Raw genomic sequence first — 19,555 nt, forward strand, 5'->3', positions numbered from 1 at the left:
ATTACAGATAAGGAAACCAAGGCAAACAAGGTTAAGTGACTTGCCCAGCCTCACACAGCTAAGTGTCAGAGGCCAGATTTGAACTCAGGAAGGTAAGTCTTCCTGATCCACTGCACCACATCGCTGCCCTTAATATCTGATGTTATTAAGCCATTCTCTGATAATGAAGTCAGAATGAAAACTAGTCAACTCTCATAAACCCAAATCTTGAAAATTACAGTTAATGTTAATGTAAGTTATATTGTTACATGTAAGTTACAATGTTAATGTAAAATACAAAACTGTAAGACACAAAAATTACAGTTTGTAAGATATAAGTTTCTTGTGAAAACAAGAAAAATTCATGGCTTTATTTTAAAATTTAGTTCGAACAGTATATATAACAAAAAAGATACAGAAGTACTAAAAGTTTGCATCATTTAAAAATTTTTCCCTATTAGTTTACAAATACACTAGAATATTCCATTCAAAATTAGAATGAAATTTAAACTTTTGTGATCAAATAATATGTTGCTTTGCAAACTACTGAACATACACTATCTTCCTCCTTCTATAATCCAGCTCTGGAATAGGGAAGAAACTCCCCTCCTCCCCAATAAAACAACTCATCCTTGTTGCATCTGTATTCTTTTAGTCCGTAAATGACCTAATAATAAGTACTTTGCAAATTTGCTTCTTAATGAACAATTAAGATGCTTTTTAAAATGCCAGATTTAATTTATTCTAATCTAATCAATTCAATAAAATACTCTTATAATATCCCATAGCATCATGGAATTGTAAGATTTCTCAGCATAGCATCAATTTTAAGACTTGTCAGGGTTAACACAATCATTACCTTTACCAAGCTCTATAGAGTTTTTTCTGGTTTTTAAAATTTTCATATTTTATTATTTAATATTTTTAGTTTTCAACATTGATTTCCACAAGATTTTGAGTTACACATTTTCTCCCCATTTCTATCCTTCCCCCCCACCACCACTCCAAGATGGCATACATTCTTATTGCCCCATTCTCCAGGCAGCCCTCCCTTCTGTCTCACCCCACTCCCATCTCTTTTCCCCTTACTTGCTTGTAGGGCAAGACAGATTTCTATACCCCATTGCCTGTATATCTAATTTCCCAGTTGAATGCAAAAACAACTTTTTTTTTTGAGCATCCACTTTTAGAACTTTGAGTTCCAAATTCTCTCCCTTCTTCCCTCCCCACCCACCCTCCCTAAGAAGGCAAGCAATTCAACATAGGCCACACATGTATCATTATGCAAAACACTTCCACAATAATCATGTTGTAAAAGACTAATTATATTTACTTCCATCCTATCCTGTCCCCCTTTATTCAGTTTTCTCCCTTCACCCTGTCCCTTTTCAAAAGTGTTTGCTTTTGATTACTTCCTCCCCCATCTGCCCTCCCTTCTATCATTCCCCGTTTCTTACCTCCTTCCCTCTACTTTCCTGTGGGTTAAGATACCCAATTGAACGTGTATGTTATTCCCTCCTCAGGTCAAATCTGATGAGAGCAAGATTCACTCATTCCCCCTCACCTGCCCCCTCTTCCCTTCCAACAGAACTGCTTTTTGTTGCCACTTTTATGTGAGATAATTTACCCCATCCTATGTCTCCCTTTCTCCCTCTCTCAATATTTTCCTCTCTCACCCCTTAATTTTATTTTATTTTTTAGATATCATCCCTTCATATTCAACTCACCCTGTACTCTCTGTCTATATATATGTATATTCCCTTCAATTGCCCTAATACTGAGAAACATCTCATGAATTACAAACATCATTTTTCCATGTAGGAATGTAAACAAAACAGTTCAACTTTATGAAGTCCCTTATAATTTCTCTTTCCTGTTTACCTTTTCATGTTTCTCTTGATTCTTATATTTGAAAGTCAAATTTTCTATTCAGCTCTGGTCTTTCCACTGAGAAAGCTTGAAAGTCCTCTATTTTATTGAAAATCCATATTTTGCCTTGGAGCATAATACTCAGTTTTGCTGGGTAGGTGATTCTTGGTTTTAATCCTAGCTCCTTTGACCTCCAGAATATCATATTGCAAGCCCTTCAATCCTTTTATGTAGAAGCTGCTAGATCTCGGGTTATCCTGATTGTATTTCCACCATAGTCAAATTGTTTCTTTCTGACTGCTTGCAGTATTTTCTCCTTGATCTGGGAGCTCTGGAAGTTGGCAACAATATTCCTAGGAGTTTTCTTTTTGGGATCTTTTTCAAGAGGCGATTGGTAGATTCTTTCAATTTCTATTTTGCCCTGTGGCTCTAGAATATCAGGGCAGTTTTCCTTGATAATTTCTTGAAAGATGATATCTATGCTCTTTTTTTGATCATGGCTTTCAGGTAGTCCAGTAATTTTTAAACTATCTCTCCTGGATCTATTCTCTAGGTTAGTGGTTTTTCCAATGATATATTTCACATTGTCTTCCATTTTTTTCATTCCTTTGGTTCTGTTTTATAATTTCTTGGTTTCTCATAAAGTCACTAGCTTCTACTTGCTCCAATCTAATTTTTAAGGTGGTATTTTCTTAAGTGGTCTTTTGGACCTCCTTTTTCATTTGGCTAATTCTGCCTGTCAAGGCATTCTTCTCCTCATTGGCTTTTTGGAGCTCTTTTGCCATTTGGATTAGTCTATTTTTTAAGGTGTTATTTCCTTCATTATTTTTGTGGGTTTCCTTTAGCAAGTCGTTGATTTGATTTTCATGATTTTCTTGCATCACTCTCATTTCTCTTCCCATTTTTTTCTCTGCTTCTCCTACTTGCTTTTCCAAATCTTTTTTGAGCTCTTCCATGGCCTAAGAGCAATTCATATTTTTCTCGGAGGCTTCTGATGTAGGCTCTTTGACTTTGTTGACTTCTTCTGGCTGCATGTTTTGATCTTCTTTGTCACCAAAAAAGTCTCCAGAGTCTAAGTCTGAGCCTGAGATGGTTTTCGCTGCCTGGTCATGTTCCCAGCCAACTACTTGACACTCGAGCTTTTGGTCATGGTACAACTGCTTGTAGAGTAGAGAGTACTTTGTCCCAAGCTTCAGGGGCCTTGCACTGCTGCTTTCAGAGCTACTTCTACTCCACTGTCACCGCAAGCTCTGCCACGCCAGCGTTCCTCCTCCCCCAAGAACCTCCAACCAGGACCGAGACACAGATCCAAGCAGAGCAAAGCAAGAGAACCTTGCCTCTGCACCAGCAAAGTGCTCCCTGCACTCCTGATCTGATACACTGCTTGATTCCTCCCACTGGGTAGGCCTGGGGCCAGAAGCAACTGCAGCTGGAGCTCTGGAAGCAGCCACAGGAGCTTCCTGCTGCTGCCCACTGCCATGGCAGCCACTTCACCTCCACCGCCCCAGGTACTGGGGCTCAATGCGCACTTCTCTCTCCTCAATCCAGCAGTTTTCCCAGTGACCTGCTAAGCTGTCATTAGCGTTTGTGCACTGAGAAGTCTGGTAGCTGCCACAGCTCAGTGATTCAGGGCCCTATGGCTTGCTCTGCCCAATCTCCTCAGCTCCTAGTCTGTCCTGGTGCGGCCCACATTGGGCTGCGCTCTGCTCCCAGCATCGTGCGATAGATCCTTCCCAGAGACCATCCAGGTTGTCCTGAACTGGAGACCTGCTTCCCTCTGTTATTTCGTGGGTTCTGCAGCTCTAGAATTTGTTCAGAGCCATTTTTATAGGTGTTTGAAGGGATTTGGGGGAGACCTTAAGGGAGTCTCTGTTTTCCAACCACCATCTTGGCTCCAACCCCCCAGAGTGTTTTTTTTTTAATAGTAGCATATAAATCTTAATGTTTATACTACTACAATGCATCTGCTTGCAGGGTCTTCAGAAAAAAGTAAAACATGATATTTTGTGCCTTTATCCACACCAACTGTCTATGACTCATCAAAGTACCTGTTCCCAGGTGCACTGGACCATATCTATCAAAATATTTATACTTAGAACAACTTTGTAATAAGAGCGGAATGTACTTTTTGATGGGCTACCTTGAAAAATGCTCGTCATACAACTGCAATAATCCCAACCATTTGTAGATAGATTTAAATATATATATATATGTGTGTATATGTATATACATATATATGTATCGTAGCTTATTACTAACATTCATCTACAAGAACATTACATGTTTAGTTCACATTATATTATCAGACATTAGGATTCAGCTTTATTAACCTCTGGCCAAATGTTCATAAATTCAAATTGTATACTAGATTCTCAAAGTGAACCAAGTAATACTCTTCCCATAATTATTGAGATGTGATGTAAAACTTCAGCAGCAATACTATAACAAAATTACATTTATCAAATGGAACTTATTAAGTTTGCTGCAATTTTTGTACAGGACTAAAACTTAGCTCTATATCACTGAAAACTTTTGAGAGAATTTTCAGCTGAGAGAAGAGGTCAGAAGCCAGATTACAAGTGGTTAAAAAGTGAGCATAAGATGAGAAAATGTCAGCAACAAGTACGGAGATTTTTTAATTAGGTATTTGGCTGTGAAAGGGAGTAGAGAGATATGGCGCAAGTAGAGGGGATGATGTTTTCAAGGAGAGGGCCCACTTCTACAGAGACTGGAGCAAAGGAAGAGACAGGGTTGGGTCACATAGTGGTTTCGTAAATAAAGGAGTTGGGAAAAAGAGAGCTATCAAATATGGCCTGTTTTTTAAAAGACACAGGAGTTGGTGTCTCTCTGCCTATGGGGAGGGAGAAGGGAGTAAGTAGCATAGGAAGCTACAGGTGAGACAAGGACATCGGAAGGAGATGGTGAGGAAAGTGGCTATGGAGCAGTGAGGAACCAGTTGAGACTACCCAGTAGAAATCTGTAGAAGTGTATATCATTTGGATGGCCATATAACAACTTGCTCCTTTTGGTGTTCAGAGATGGCCCTGAACTATTCCTTATCTTCAAACCTAGTCTTTGGCTTCTGCCCTGGAATTGTGCTGACTGGTAAGATCTTGCTCTACCTGGAAGGGCCTGGCCAGCCCACCAGTTTTTTTTATTTTTTGTTCATTCTACCACAAGTAAACCTTTCCCTCCCCTACATACATTTTTCCCCTCTTGCTCTGAGTAATCAAATAATATAAACAGTGTTCCTGAAAAGTGCCGATCAATCAATTGACGTATGTCTCTCCATTCGTTATCCCTATGACTTCACCCTTCTCTGGCTACCAGTACTTCATGTGTGGTCTCTATCAGAATTTAAACTTCCTGAAAGAAGAGGCTAGATCTCTATTGTTTTTGTATTCTCAGGACTTAACACAGATCCTAGAACACAGCAAGAGCTTAATCAAGACTTTTTTTTTCACCCATCCATTCCTCTATATAGAAGTAAAGTAGGTGGGACTCCACAGTTGGGATCTAGAAAATGATGAGCAATAACTGGACAAGGTGGCAAGGGAATTCAGGGTAGAGGACAGTGTGAAGTTGAACTGGTTAACTGTAGATTCAAGATTTTGAAGGGAAGAAAGTGACTGCCTGGAAAAACAGGAAAGGGGTGGAGAGATTGAAAGTTGCAGAGAAGACATTTAGGAGGGGTGAGGCACAGGGAAAGATGAAAGGATAAAATACCTGCTCCATAATTAACCAACTTGCTTTCATCTTAAATCTCTTCCTTTCTTAGTCCTTCTATCTTCTGGCACTCGCTGAGACCTGGTTCCCTCCTAATGATACTGCTTCTCTGGTTACCCATTCTAGTACTAGCTATACATTCTCTCATGCCTCATTTCACCCCTCCTTGCCCTCTTCTTACTTTCCCCAGCCCCACAATGGAAGAGTCAGAATACTTTTAGCTCTATGTTGACACTTCTGGGCTCTCTTTTTACCATCATCCCTCTTTGAAGTTCATACTAACCAAATTAATTACCTAATCAAGATCCTGTTGATGGTTATTTAACGACACCTTGCCCACTGCTACAACCAAGATCATCTTTCTTCCTTCCTCAATGAGTTCAGTGCCTTGCCTGGTCTTCCCACCACAACTCCTGAGTTCCCATTTGGGAACTTCAACATGCACACTGATGCTCCCTCAAATACCTTAACTCTCTGTGATTCAATCTACTCAGTTTTCATGACCTACTCCTCCACTCAAACTCACATACACACAAAAATGATCATACCTTCTTGCCATCAACCAAACTATTACATAAACTTCCATGTTAATGAACTCTTAAAAGTCCTTTATATGAACACAATTTTTAATGACTCCATCTTTCCTCAGGCCTTATGATCTCTAACCCTTACCCCCTTGTTTTTTCAATGATCACACCTTGCCTAAACACTAATGTTGGATTACTGCCATCATCTACTTTCTTTGTTCCTATTCAGGCTGTTGAAAATCACAAAACCATGGTGAACAGGTCCACTACAAATCGATGTTACCTAATCTCAAATGGAACCTCATTATAACAAGGCAATCATTTTAGTCTTGATTTCTTTACTACATCTGTTCCAAATCTTTTCTTCTCAAGCCTCCTAAGGAATCCTCTGCCCCAGCCCTTTTTGATGAGGATCTTGCAAAAACTTTGGCCATTCATCAAGAGCTCTCTCTTCTCCCCTCTTCATCTCACATCATTCAGATATCTCCTCCTTTAATCTTGCCTCTGATACAGAGGTCCCTTTCTTTGACAAGACAACTAGTAACAATAACAGCTAGCATTTTAAAAATGCTATACGTAAGGCTTGAAAAGCACTTTACATACGTAATCTCACTTGATCCTCACAACCACACTGGGAAATAGAGGCTATTATTATCCTCATTTTAAATAAGATGAAGAAATTGAGGCTGAAAGAGACTAAGCAACTTGCCGGGGACACACAGCAGAGGGGTTAACCACTCCATACACATCATTGATCCAATGCCTTCAGTCTCCTGCAAAAGATTGTCCCCACTTCATCCCCACTATCTCTAATTTGTCTTCTTCCCTGCGGCTTACAAACGTACCAATGCCTCACCATTCTTAAAATGCCTTACTTGATACGACCCCACTCGTTATGATCCTCAATCTCTCTTCTCCTTCTTGGTTAAGATCCCTGAGAAAGCCATATATGCTTGTTGCCTCCACTGCCTCTCTTCTCACATGTTTCTAAACTCTCTGCAATCTGGCTTCCAAGCTCATTCAATTGAAATTTCTTTCTTCAAAGTTATAAAGGATTTTTAAATTATCAAATCCAATGGTCTTTTCTCAATCCTCATCTTTCTTGATCTCTCTGCAGCCTCTGACACTGCTAATCACTCTCTCTTCCTGGATCCTCTCTCCTCTCTAGGCACTCCTGATGATGCTCTCGTGGTTCTCTTGCCGGTCTGAACACTCCTTCTCAGTCTCCTTTTCTACAATTTTAGTCATATCTTTAACACTGACAGTGGGTTTCTCCCCAGGGTCTATTCTAGGCCCTCTTGGTAATCTCATCAGCTCCCATGGATTCCACTATCCTCTATATGATGATTCCCAGATCTATCTATAGCTGTTACCTCTTGCCTCAGCTCCAGTCCCGCATCACCAACTATCTTTTAGACAAGGAATCCCATGAGAAGGCCAGAGGAAAAAAAAAAGGTTTAGGACAGCCACTGTGGCGAATGGGATGGAGAATCAATAAGGAAGGAGTAAAAAGACTGCCTTGCTGCAGTGAGAATATATTTGAGATTTGATGACATAAACTTGTAGTGTACTCAATAAGCCAAGTTTTGTGACTTCCTCTAACTTTATTCAATAGCTGTGAGTAAGAGCTAAGGAAACAGATAATGAGAGTAATCTAGGACTTGGTTATGCCAAGGTGTGACTGGCTATACAGGATTAGCAAATTGTAATATGCAGGCCAATTTTTGTATGCACTGGGAGCTAAAAATAGTTTTTACATTTTAAAATAAACTTTCACTGTGTGTAGGTACAATAAACATACATACACAAAAGTATAAGGACCATTCTTAACTAGATGGCCATGCAAATACAGGCTGATTGGCCAGATTTGGCCCTTGGGCCATAGTCTCCCAACACTTTGAAAGGCAGGAGGAAGAAAAAAAATGCGAAGTCCTTGGTCTGGAATGATGGCCAAAGGCAAGGATCTGAGGGAGTTTAATGGACCCCAGTCCTGGGAATGGCCTCCAATAGAATCATCAACAAAGGAAGCAATGCCCTAGAGGTCTGCTCCACTGTTGAATGGATTGTCTTTCTCAGGTCTAGGGCAGTAGATCTAGGAGTCATAATTTTTTTTAAATTTTATTTGGAACTTAAAAAAATTTCTATACATAGAACACAAAGAGGTTATTAAGTCATGAACCTACATTTGACACCATTTGCTTTTTTAAAAAAATCACATAAATTCATATTGCACTCAAAACTGTCCTGCTTATCTCTTCTGATTCCTTCTCTTCTGCTTATTTTTTTTCTTCTGCTTATTTTTAAAACATATTACAATGGTTTTATGGGAGTGTGTAGGGAGATCTCACTACTGTAACCCAACTACCTCTAATTAACTGAAAGAAAAATACACCTTGTAACAAATAAGCATGTCTCTGTGTCTTGTGGTCACCATCTTTCCATCAGGAGGCAGGTAATATGCCCCACTGGAAGTTCTCTGGAAACGTGATAGGTCATTGCTTTGATTAGATTTCTGAAGTCTCTCAAAGTTACTTTTCTTTAACATGCTGAGTTCTTTGTACAAACTGTTCTCTTGGATCTGCTCGTGTTAATACTACCCAGCATTCTCTATTTGTCATTGCTTAATGATGGAGAACCTGGAACCAGGAAGACCTGAGTTCAAATCCAGTCTTAGATACATCCTAGCTGTATGACCCTGGGCAAGTCACTTAACCTCTCTCAGCTTCAATGTCCTCATCTGTACAACAGGGTTAATGGTAGCACCTACCTTTCAAGACTGCTGTGCAGATCTGATGATACAAAATATATAAAGTGTTTTACAAACCTTAAAGCATTATATGAATGTTAATTAGTATTATTATTTCCTATGGTGTTAACAATATTCTACTCCATTCACATGTTGCAAAATGCAAAACCATTCCTCAACTAAGAGACTACCTAAGGAACCCCTTTAAATTCTAATTTTCTCCTTTTCTTTCGTTTCCCTTTTTATTTCCCCTCCTTCCCCCTACCCACGCTCTTCTTTTCTTTGGGAAATTTGTTTTGCTTGTGACAATTCTCTCTCTCATAACTTTCCCTTCCCCACCTCTACTTGTTTCCCTATTGCATTTGATGTATTTCTATGACAAACTATTTGTGTGTGTATTCAACTCTCCTTTTTTTACTTCAGATAAGAATGAAGCTCAGCTGATGCCCATGCCCTCTAACCCTTCCTCCAAGGTTGTTTATTTTTCTTCAACCTGTGAGTAGCTTCTCCCTCTCCCTCTCTGTCCTCTGCCCAAAGAGGGAAGATGGCTGAGGCGTCCTCCTTAACTTCAGTTTTACTGGTTAGATTTCTTTCTCAAAAACCAAGCCTTAAACCCAATTCACTCTGCAGCTCGTAGATTGGACAACAGGTCCCTGCCCTCCTAGCAAAGAGTGAATGCAAATATTAAATGCAACTGCTTCTCCTTTGGCCAGGAACCCTGAGGGTTTTCCCCTCCCAGTTTGATTTTTTTTTTGAGTTTTGATTAAAGAGGCTATCCCTTGATTAACTTCTTAAAGAGGCCTATTTACTGGATGAGTGCCTCACTCAAAGTGAGAACCTGAAAAGACCTTAGCCTGAAAGGGTCAGGGTTTCCCAATGCATCCTGGGCAATCTCCAGTTATCCTGGTGAATATCAGGCCAGTGGACCCAAATGGCTCTGGAGAAGAAAGTGAGGCTGGTGACCTTCCACAACCCTCCCTCACTCAAATCAAAGTCAACTGCAAGTCATGTCATAATTTCTCTGATGTCGTGGTCCTCTTAAAGAACTAAGGACAAACAACCTCCAAGGTTGTTTATTTTATTCCTTGTGTACCCCAATTATTAGAATTAAAAAATTTTACTCCATTCTTCCTATATTCTACACTAACATATTCCTCTTTTTACCCTCCCTTCTTTTTCCTCTCTTCAAAACCATAAAACAGAATCATTCCACCCCGAAGAAACTGTTTTTCTTATTTGATTCTCTCAATACCTTTTGAAAATACTGAGGTTCGAAAGGGATAATTATGTTAGCACTGCATCAAATTATAACACCTTCCAATTAGTCAAATAAACATATATTTCTAGGTTTCCCTACATTTTTTGTGTGTGTATTTCAAACTACTCAGTTCTGATTTTTTTCATCAGGGATGACTGAAAGTCCTCTATTCCATTAAAGATCCACCTCCCACCTGCAAGATTAAACTAGCTTTGGAAGGTAAGCTTTTATTACTTTATGAAGCCTATCTCTTTTACCTTTTGTATTAACAAGATTTCTTCTTATTTATAACAAAAATTGCCAGATATTATATGATTGCATCTCTATTTGAATTCCTTCTTTGTGGATGTTTGTAGTATTTTTTTTTTATTTAACACAGGTGCTCTGGATTTTGGCTATGACATTCATGAGATTTTGCTTGTTGGGTTTCCTTTCAGGAGGTGATAAGTAAATTCTTTTTCTATTTACCGTATGGTTCTGATAACCCTGGGAAATTTTCAATTATAATTTCTTGAAATATAGCATGCAGGCTTTTGTTGTTGCACTGTAGTTTTCAGAGTCCAATGACTCTTAAATGATCTCTTTTTTAAAAAAAATATCATTTTTATTTTTGATTCCAAATTCTTTCCTTCCCTCCATCTGCTCCCACACCCACTGAGAAGGCAATGGTATGTGGGGGGGGGGGAGGTGTAAAGCAAGAAAAATAAAGGAAAAAAATGTGCTTCAATATGCACTCTGAATCCTTTAGTTCTCTATCTATACCATTTTGTGTAATGAGTTCTTTGGAATTGTGATGAATCACTGTATTGATCAGAATTACTAAGTTTTTCTAGATTATCTTTACAATATTGCTGTTACTATGTACATTGCTCTCCTGGTTGTGCTCACTTTGTATCAGTTCATATAACTCATCCCAGGTTTTTCTGTACCATTCCCTTTATCATTTTGTGCAATACAATCGTATCCCCTCACATTCATGTACCATTATAACATGTTCAGCCATTCCCCAATTGATGGGCATCCCCTCAGTTTCCAATTCTTTGCAACCTCAAAAAGAGCTGCTACAAATATTTTTATATAGAGAGTCTTTCCTTTTATCTCCTTGGGTTATAAAGACCTATTACTGCTGGGTATGCATAGTTCTGTAGCCCTTTGGGCAGAGTTCCAAAATGCTCCAGAATGGTTCTCCACCAACACTACATTAATACACCTATTTTCCCACATTCCCTTCAGTATTTGTCATTGTCCTTTTCTGTCATGTTAGCCAATCTGATGTGTGTGAGGTGGTATCTCATAGTAGTTTTAATTTGCATTTCTCTAATTATCAGTGATTTATAGCATTTTTTCATAGACTATCGGTAGCTTTGATTTTTTTTCTCTGAAAACTGACTATTCATATCCACTGGAGAATGGCTCCCATTTTTTATAAATTTGACTCAGTTATCTATATATTTGGGAAATGAGACCTATGTCAGAGAAACTTGCTATAAAACATTTCCCCCAGTTTCCTTCTAATTTTGGCTACATTTGTTTTGTTTATGCAAAACGTAATTTTATATAATCAAAATTATTCATTTTACCTCCTGTGAACCTATCTGTTGTTTGGTCATAAACTTGTCCCTTATCCATAGATCTGACATAATTTCTTCCATGCTTCCCCAATCTGCTTATGATATCACTAAAATCACTTACCCATTTTGAGCATAGCTTGGTATGTGGTGTGAGATGTTGGTCTATGCCTACTTTCTGCCAGACAACTTTTCAGTTTTCCCAGTAATTTCTGTCAAACAGTGAGTTCTTGTCCCAATAGTTAGGATTTTGGGGTTTACCAAACAACTAGGCTACTGTGCTCATTTGCTTCTATATATTGTATACCTAATCTATTCTATTCATCAACCCTTTTATTTCTTATCCAGTACCAAATTGTTTTGATGATTAATACTTTATAATATAGTTTGAAATTTGGTACTACTAGGCCCTCTTTCTTCATATTTTTTTCATTGATTTTCTGGATAGTCTTGACCTATTGTTCCTCCTACTAAATTTTATTATTTTTTTCCTAGCTCTACAAAGTAATTCTTTGGTAGTTTCCCTGATGTGGCACTGAATAAATAAATTAATTTAAGAAGTATTGTAGTTTTCATTATACTGGTTCAGACTACTTATGAGCAATTAATACTTCTTCAATTATTTAGTTTAAATTATCTCACTTTGACAGGTTTTCCAGATCAGTTATTTCTGATATCAGATCTTACATTTCTTCTAGTTATTTTTTTTTTGTGATCTTTTGAATTTGTTTTAATATTTCTTGCCATCTCACAGAGTCACTGATTTTATTCCAGGCTTGGTCTATTCTAGTTTTCAAAGACTGTATTTCTTGGGGAAGATTAACCACTTCTTCTTCTAAGCTATTTATTTTCCTAATTCTTTCCTCAAGAGCATTTTCCCCCCATTTATATCCTGCTTAATTTCTTCTAGGTATTCATGTTGTCCCTGTGGAAAATGCATTTCGTCCTTTGAGTTTCTGCTAATAGCTGTTACGAATTAAATGTGAAGTAATTTTTTATACTCGTTAGTGTTTGGGGCTTTTTTGTTTGTTTTTTGCTGTTGTCGTTTTTTAAGTCATCTGTCCAGCTTTACTTCCTGAACTGGGGTTTTGTGTCTGGTTTTACCCTTGGGCCAGGTAGTTAGCTCTGCCTGGTTTCTTCCTAGATCCCTTGGATTTTTATGCTGACTTCCATGTTATGGCTTTAGACCCACTCCTCCATCTTTGAGATTCAGAGCACTGTATATCTTTAGAACCCTCCCTGGCGTCCTAGAAAGCCATCTTGGAAAAAGTTAGCTTTTTTCATTTCAGACTCCTGAACCATGTTTTCCAGCATACATTTTGCCATCTTCCTCTATGCCTAAATTTGCTTTGCACTTGTAATTAAAGCACAGGTTGATTTAAATTGGAAGGCCTATCGAGTTCTACATAATATTTCTTTAACTTCTCAACTTTTGGACTAGTATTTTACATATATGCTGTAATTACCATCATGGTGATTTCTTTACTATGATATGAAATGACCAAGTATCCTATGAAAAATTATGTTTCATATTGTCTTAGGACTTAAAATAAATGACTTTCAGCTCCTTTATTTTCTTCTCAAAAGAGAAGCTATTTAGTTGCAACTTTCTTTTACCTCTTGGTTCTATTAAATCAACAACATAAAGATTGATATGGTTCAGTTCCTCCAGTATTATGTCCATTCACTGGTCAATAGTTAAGCTAACATTTCCAGACTACATGAAAACCTGATTAATTCCTAGCACCCTCTGCACCCCTACCGCTTTTCTCTTTACCACTCTGCCACAAATACTGAAGAAGCAGAAGGGGGCCTCACAGACCTAATGTCCGTTGTGTATTTTTCAAGTTGGTTGCTACAGCCAATTAATTTATTACCAAGTTGCTAGCTTACTGATGATAAGCCACTCAATTTTAGCTAGGTTGGTTGGCCTTTGGCAAGAAGATGTAGTTTACTGCCAGAATCATTCCTGAAGTCTTTAGAGCATGATAGAACCTGCTGGAACTTATATTAATGCTGGCATAGCCTTCACAAACCCATCAAATGGAGACCAAAGACTGTCTTTTGCCTTTCTTTGGATTCTTAGTACTTAGCACAGTTACTGGAACACAGAAGACACTTAATAAGTACTTACCGACTAACTCTATGACATTATGAGACATCAGAACAGGACTTCGCATTTATTTTTACTATATATGCATTTATTAACTAATTTCTGAAAAAATCATTTGACAAATTATCTCATGTTGGACTTACAAACAAGATGGAAGAAATATGGGTCAAAGGATGGTACAAGTAGGCAGATTATTCAGAACTTGCTGAACAGCCTAAAGAGTAGTCATTAAGTGGCTCAGTATGTACTTAAGAGAAATGTCTCTAGTGGAGTGCCCTAGGAATCTATCCTTGGCCCTGAACTGTTTAACATTTTTTATCAATGAGTAGAATAAAGATTAAATGGCATGCTTGTAAAATTTGCACATAATACAAAGTTGGAAGGTAAAGATATCATGTTAGATGAGAGAATCAGGATCCAAAAAGGTCCTGCCAAGTCAGAACTGAATCTAAGATGATAAAATTCATTACAGATAAATCTAAAACCTCATACATAGCTAAAAAATTAATTTCATAACTTCATGATATGAGGGAGGTATAAATAGAAAGCAGTTTATTTGAAAAAAGATCTGGGAGTTCAGTGTCTTACATACTTAAATATATACCAGTGTAATACAGCAGCCTCCCAAAGCTGAAGAGATCTTAGCCTTCATTAAAGGAAGAGTAGTGTTGCAGAATCATGGTCCCGATCTATTTTGCTCTAGTATGACCACATCTGGAACATTCTGTTTACTTTTGAGCATCATATTTTAGAAAGGACATGGGTAATTTAGAAAGTGTCTATAGGAGGGCGGTCAGGATGTCTGAGGACAGTGGTTCTCAAATTTTTTGTTACTCATAGTATAATAGGTATTGCCATGAGGAACCATTGCACACTGAATGTTTAAGTTGTCAACGAAGAAGAGTACCAAGGCAGACTCCGGATAGTAGGCCCTTAGGACTCCTTCATCTCAACTTTTGTCCCCACCCAACCCTCTCACTTTCTAGAGTTCCTATAATAAAGAGGGCAAACCAGCAAGAGCAGGCAACAAACTGCACCTAGGGAGAGAGGCTGGGAAATATAAGGGCTTGGAACTTTTCTTGCACACTGGGTGGGGATGAAAGGAAAAAGAAGTTGGGAAGTGGGGGGTTGTATCGCCAAGGCAATATTCACAGTGGTTGCTATTACTACGAATATGCTGGTGTGGTTCTGAATCACAAAATATAACAGACTCTCCATATAGAAGACAGAAGCAAAACATTTATCCAGACACCAGAAAGCCAAACCCCAACACCGGTAAACCAAATCCATCACAGCAACAAAGAAGTTAATACACATTATCACTACAGAGAATAGCTCCACTCCATAGCCTTCCCCCTCCCCCCACCCGTTCCCACCAACATTCACAGCTAGCTGCCTGCCTCCTCGCTCTAACTGCTCTCACTGCTCAGACCAACTTCCCTCCTGCTCCACCCTTTCCTGTTCCACTCATTCAGCAAGTTCCTCCCACTACATGTGACTTAAGCAGGTCACATGGATCTATAAATGGATGGGGAAGATCTTCAAACTAAGCAAAAATATCTTATCAATACCAGGGTTTCAAGGCACACCTAGTGAAACGGATCCTTTGAGAACAACTGGTGTATGACCTCAAGATTATGCCACAAGGGGACTTGGTTGAAGGAACAAAATATGCTTAATCTGGAGAAGATGAAGTAGAAATGATTATTGTCTTTGATTATTTGAAGGGAAACCAAATGAAAGCATAATTAGTCTTGCTCTGATTGACTCCAAGGGTAGAAAGGGTTAGGAGCTGTGGGAAAAAATGCAAAGAAGCTAATTTGTCTCAATCTAAGGAAAAATTTCCTAACAATTAGGAGTTATCCAAGAGTAAAATGTGCTGCCTTGGAAAATAATGGATTCTTCTTCACTTCTTCAAGCAAAAGCTTGAAAACTACTTGTCATAGAGAATTTCTATTCAGGTAAGCACCCTTCCAATTCTGAGACGCTATAGTTTTAATCCTCTAACAATATCTTGAGGTATATAGATTAGACATTATTAGTCCCAATACAGAGATGAAGAAATTCAAGCTCAAACAGTAAATAAGAACCTAGGTCTTCTGAGTCTTAGTGTAGTATGCTTTCCCTTACACTAGGGAAGGGAATAAGCATTTATATAGCACCTACTATGTGCTGGGCTCTCTACAAAGTATTTTTTACATATAAAATTTTATATGCTGCCTCTCGCCAAAAGACCAGTTCCTGTATATCTCAAAAAATAACACAATATAAAGAAATATGATTGGTTTTACTTCAGTTTTTTCACACTAGGACTAGCAACACTCATTCTTTTGTTTCCGTGATATTTCAACATTCACTTTACATGAAAGTGCTTTGTAAACCTTGAAGTGTCATGTGATAACAACAACAACAATAGCTTACATGTATATAGGACATACTGCGTCAGGCACTATGCTAAGGGCTTTACAATTATTTCATTTTATCCTCACAATAACTTTGGGAGACAGGTATTATTTTATAGATGAGGAAATTATGGCATATAGAGGTTAAATGTCTTGTCCAGGGAAACATACCTAGCAACTGTCTGAGGCCAAATTTGAACTCAGCTCTTCCTGACTCCAGGCCCAGCACTCTATCCCAGCACTGAGCCACCTAGCTGCCTCATAATAACATATAAATATTGTTATTTTTCTTGTTATTTACGTGGCTCTTGTGCTTTTAAGTTTACAAAGCACTTTCCTAACAACTCTATGATGTAAATAATACAATATTATTTCCTCATTTTACAGAAGAGTCAACAGCAGTCATAAAGCTAGTAAATATCTGAATTAGGACTTGAACTCAGATCTCTAAACTCCAGGTCCTGTGCTCTTTCTAGCTGTCTATTGCTGTAGTAACATACCCCCAAAACACATGAAGATATTTCTTTACAACAACTAGTATCCTAGCCAATTCAATTAAAATGTATTTATTAACCTGTGTATATACTACTCTGAGGCCAAGAAAGTGATGGGAACCAGGGAAGAGATAGACCAATTGATCCTAACAGGGAGGAGGGATAAGTTATCCTTCTCCTTTCCCCATTCCTCCTCCCCACACAAGTGTAAGGGCAAGCAAAGCGGGACTTTTTGTTGTCTTTTGTTTTGGAGTGCTTCTCAGCACTGGGGCAATCAAGTGCCTTTGACTGAGTGTTGCCTTTGTTTGTAGGCAGGTCCATACCCTTTTGCTAGTTAGGTTACAAGAGGTGTGAAACCCTCAAGAGGTGTGAAGCACTCTGACCCTGAAGAAGAGTATCTATGTTCTGAGGTTAGCATTTTGTATGGGGCTCACTCACTGGAAGAGTGTTGGTGTGGAGACTCTGTGTAGCCATTTGTAAAGGCAATCAGTAAATGAGAAGCTCTTTCCTGCCCATTTGATTAGGCTTCAGGGGAGGGGGGGGCTCTCAGGGTCCGAGGGGGAGTGGCTAAGACTGGATCCAATGGGGAAGCGACCTGAGTCCTGGTCGCTCAGATGACGTTCTAGTCGACAGGATGACGTCTGGTGACTATATGTAAAGGAAAGAACATAGCTTGGAGATTGAGACGTAGTGGAGGGAGGAGAAGGAGAAGTGGTGTCAACGGTGGCAGGCGCTACTAAAAGCAGGACTGACCCTCGTGCAGACCAGAGAGTGCTGAGCAAGGGCTTGAGGCCAGTGGGTAATCTTCTTACTGGAGGGCCCTAGCACTGGGGGGGAAGCACCAGTATGGCTTGGCTTGCTGCCATAATATTTTTCTGTAACCTCCTGGTCGCTATTGTGAGATGGGCATATTGGTTGTGGAAAGTTCTTGCCAGGATATCGAATTGGGGACACTGGTCCATGGGTCTGCTATTTTGGAGCTTGAATAACTGCTTTAACTCCTCTGTCTTCTACTTAGAGAATTCCTTACATCCTGTGATTCTGGACATTCAGGCATATTCATGATTTTCTTTGAAATCACGAATTCTCCCTTAATGGTATACCATTAAAGAGCGCCCCAGCTTTGAAAACCCAGATGTTGGCACTTCTCTCTCTGGTAACTGTTTGTGCATTGCTCGGACAGACAGCTAGAAGCCTGTCTGCTGATTCATGTTTATTTGCTCTATTTATATAATTTCTGCTTGCAATTTCTGTTTGTATTCTCTCTGAAGTTTAGGGTGCTGGCTTTTCCCCCTGAACTAAGTGAATGGTATATGTATGTTTAAAGTGAGATTGTTAACCCCTTAAAGTTGCTTTCCTTAGAAAAGCAGATCAAAGAACCTCTGCTAGCAGCCCTCCTGTGTGCTGCTGTTATTGGCCTTGCACAGGCACAGTAGTAGCAAGTAGCCTTGTTACCACAAGGCAAGATGGAAAGATGAGAGGAGGGGTAAAGTATATCCCTGAAGCAAGGGAGGAGTTCATACCAGATGAGAGATGAATAAAGAGATTGCCCTGCAGCAAGAAGGGCACAGCTGACACCGGAAAGTATGAATTTGTAGTGGAACACTTCTGCTTATTTTTCCACCAAAACTGAAATAGTAGAGCAGGAAATATACTATGTTGGGGATAATTACATTCTAGGTTATGGCAGAGGAGAGTAAAGGAATCTAGAATTTTGCTTAGAGTGCTATTAGAATAGTTGGCTCCCCATGAAATCTAGGCTGGGCTAAGACAAATGTCCCCAAGGAGGCTAACTGATTTCGAAAAACACTGAGGGGTTAACTGACTAAAGGTTCCTATGCATGCAAAAAGTAGGTTCATTGAGTGTAGAGGAATGGGAGACGTTACAGAAAGATGGTTGCGACCAGAGAGAGGAAATATCAAATCTGAGGTATTGTAGGTAGAATTGTAATGATGGAGATTAGGTACAGAAAGTGGATGTAAAGGTGCGTAGGAAGGGAAGCTAGCTGACATGGAGTAAAAATGAAAGCCAGTAGGATCCAAGCTGACAAAGAAGACTAAAGTAGGTATTGGAAGAGGAACAGAATTTAAGAGTTGGAAGGGACATCAGTGACCAATAATTCTAACCAATATCTGAAAAAGGTTCCATTTTACAACATACCTGACAAATAAATTATCATTCAGTCTTTCCTTGGAGAACTCCACTAAGGAAGAACCCACCACCTAGAATTATTTTTAAGTTTTTTTCCTTATTCCAAGCTGAAATTGGCCTATTTGCAACTTCAACCAATTGCTCCTAGTTCTGCTTTCTGAGGCCAAGCAGAACAAATATAATTTTGTTTTCACTTGATAGCTCTTGAAATATTTGAAGACAGTTATCATGTCTCTAGAGCCTAACTTTTCTTGAGGCTAGATATCTCATTCTTTTCAACTGGTCCTTATTTGGCATGAATTGAAAGTTCTTCACTATTGGATGCCTTCCTTTAGATTAAGGGTTTTAAACCTTTTTGTGTCACAGAACCTTCTGGCAGTCTGATAAAACTTCTGGACATCTTCTCAGAACCATGTTTTTAAATGCATGAAATAAAATATATAATATTAGAAAGGAAAGTAAATATAGTTCTCAAACTATTTGAAAAATTAAGTTACAAACCCCTGGTTTAGATACTATCCAGTTTATCACTGTAATTCGTAAAATGTTGCCATCAGCCCAAAACCAATAATTCACATGTGGTCTGGCTAGGGCAAAGAACAGTGGGACCATGACTTCCCCCAACCCAGACATTAAGGTTTTCTCAAAGCATCCCAGGATCAAATTTTCTTTTCTGGCTATTATATCATACCACAGACTCATGCTGAGCTGCAGTCCACTA

General features: G+C 38.8%; 1 protein-coding gene across 2 annotated transcripts in view; it reads right to left on the bottom strand.

Annotated features, from left to right (window-relative positions):
• Positions 1 to 19,555, bottom strand: part of NSMCE2 (NSE2 (MMS21) homolog, SMC5-SMC6 complex SUMO ligase) — a 292,458-nt gene that overhangs the window by 87,098 nt on the left and 185,805 nt on the right. The gene's annotated exons all lie outside the window — the stretch shown is intronic.

This window comes from Trichosurus vulpecula, chromosome 1 (assembly GCF_011100635.1).
Source record: "Trichosurus vulpecula isolate mTriVul1 chromosome 1, mTriVul1.pri, whole genome shotgun sequence".
NCBI classification, from domain to species: Eukaryota; Metazoa; Chordata; class Mammalia; order Diprotodontia; family Phalangeridae; genus Trichosurus; species Trichosurus vulpecula.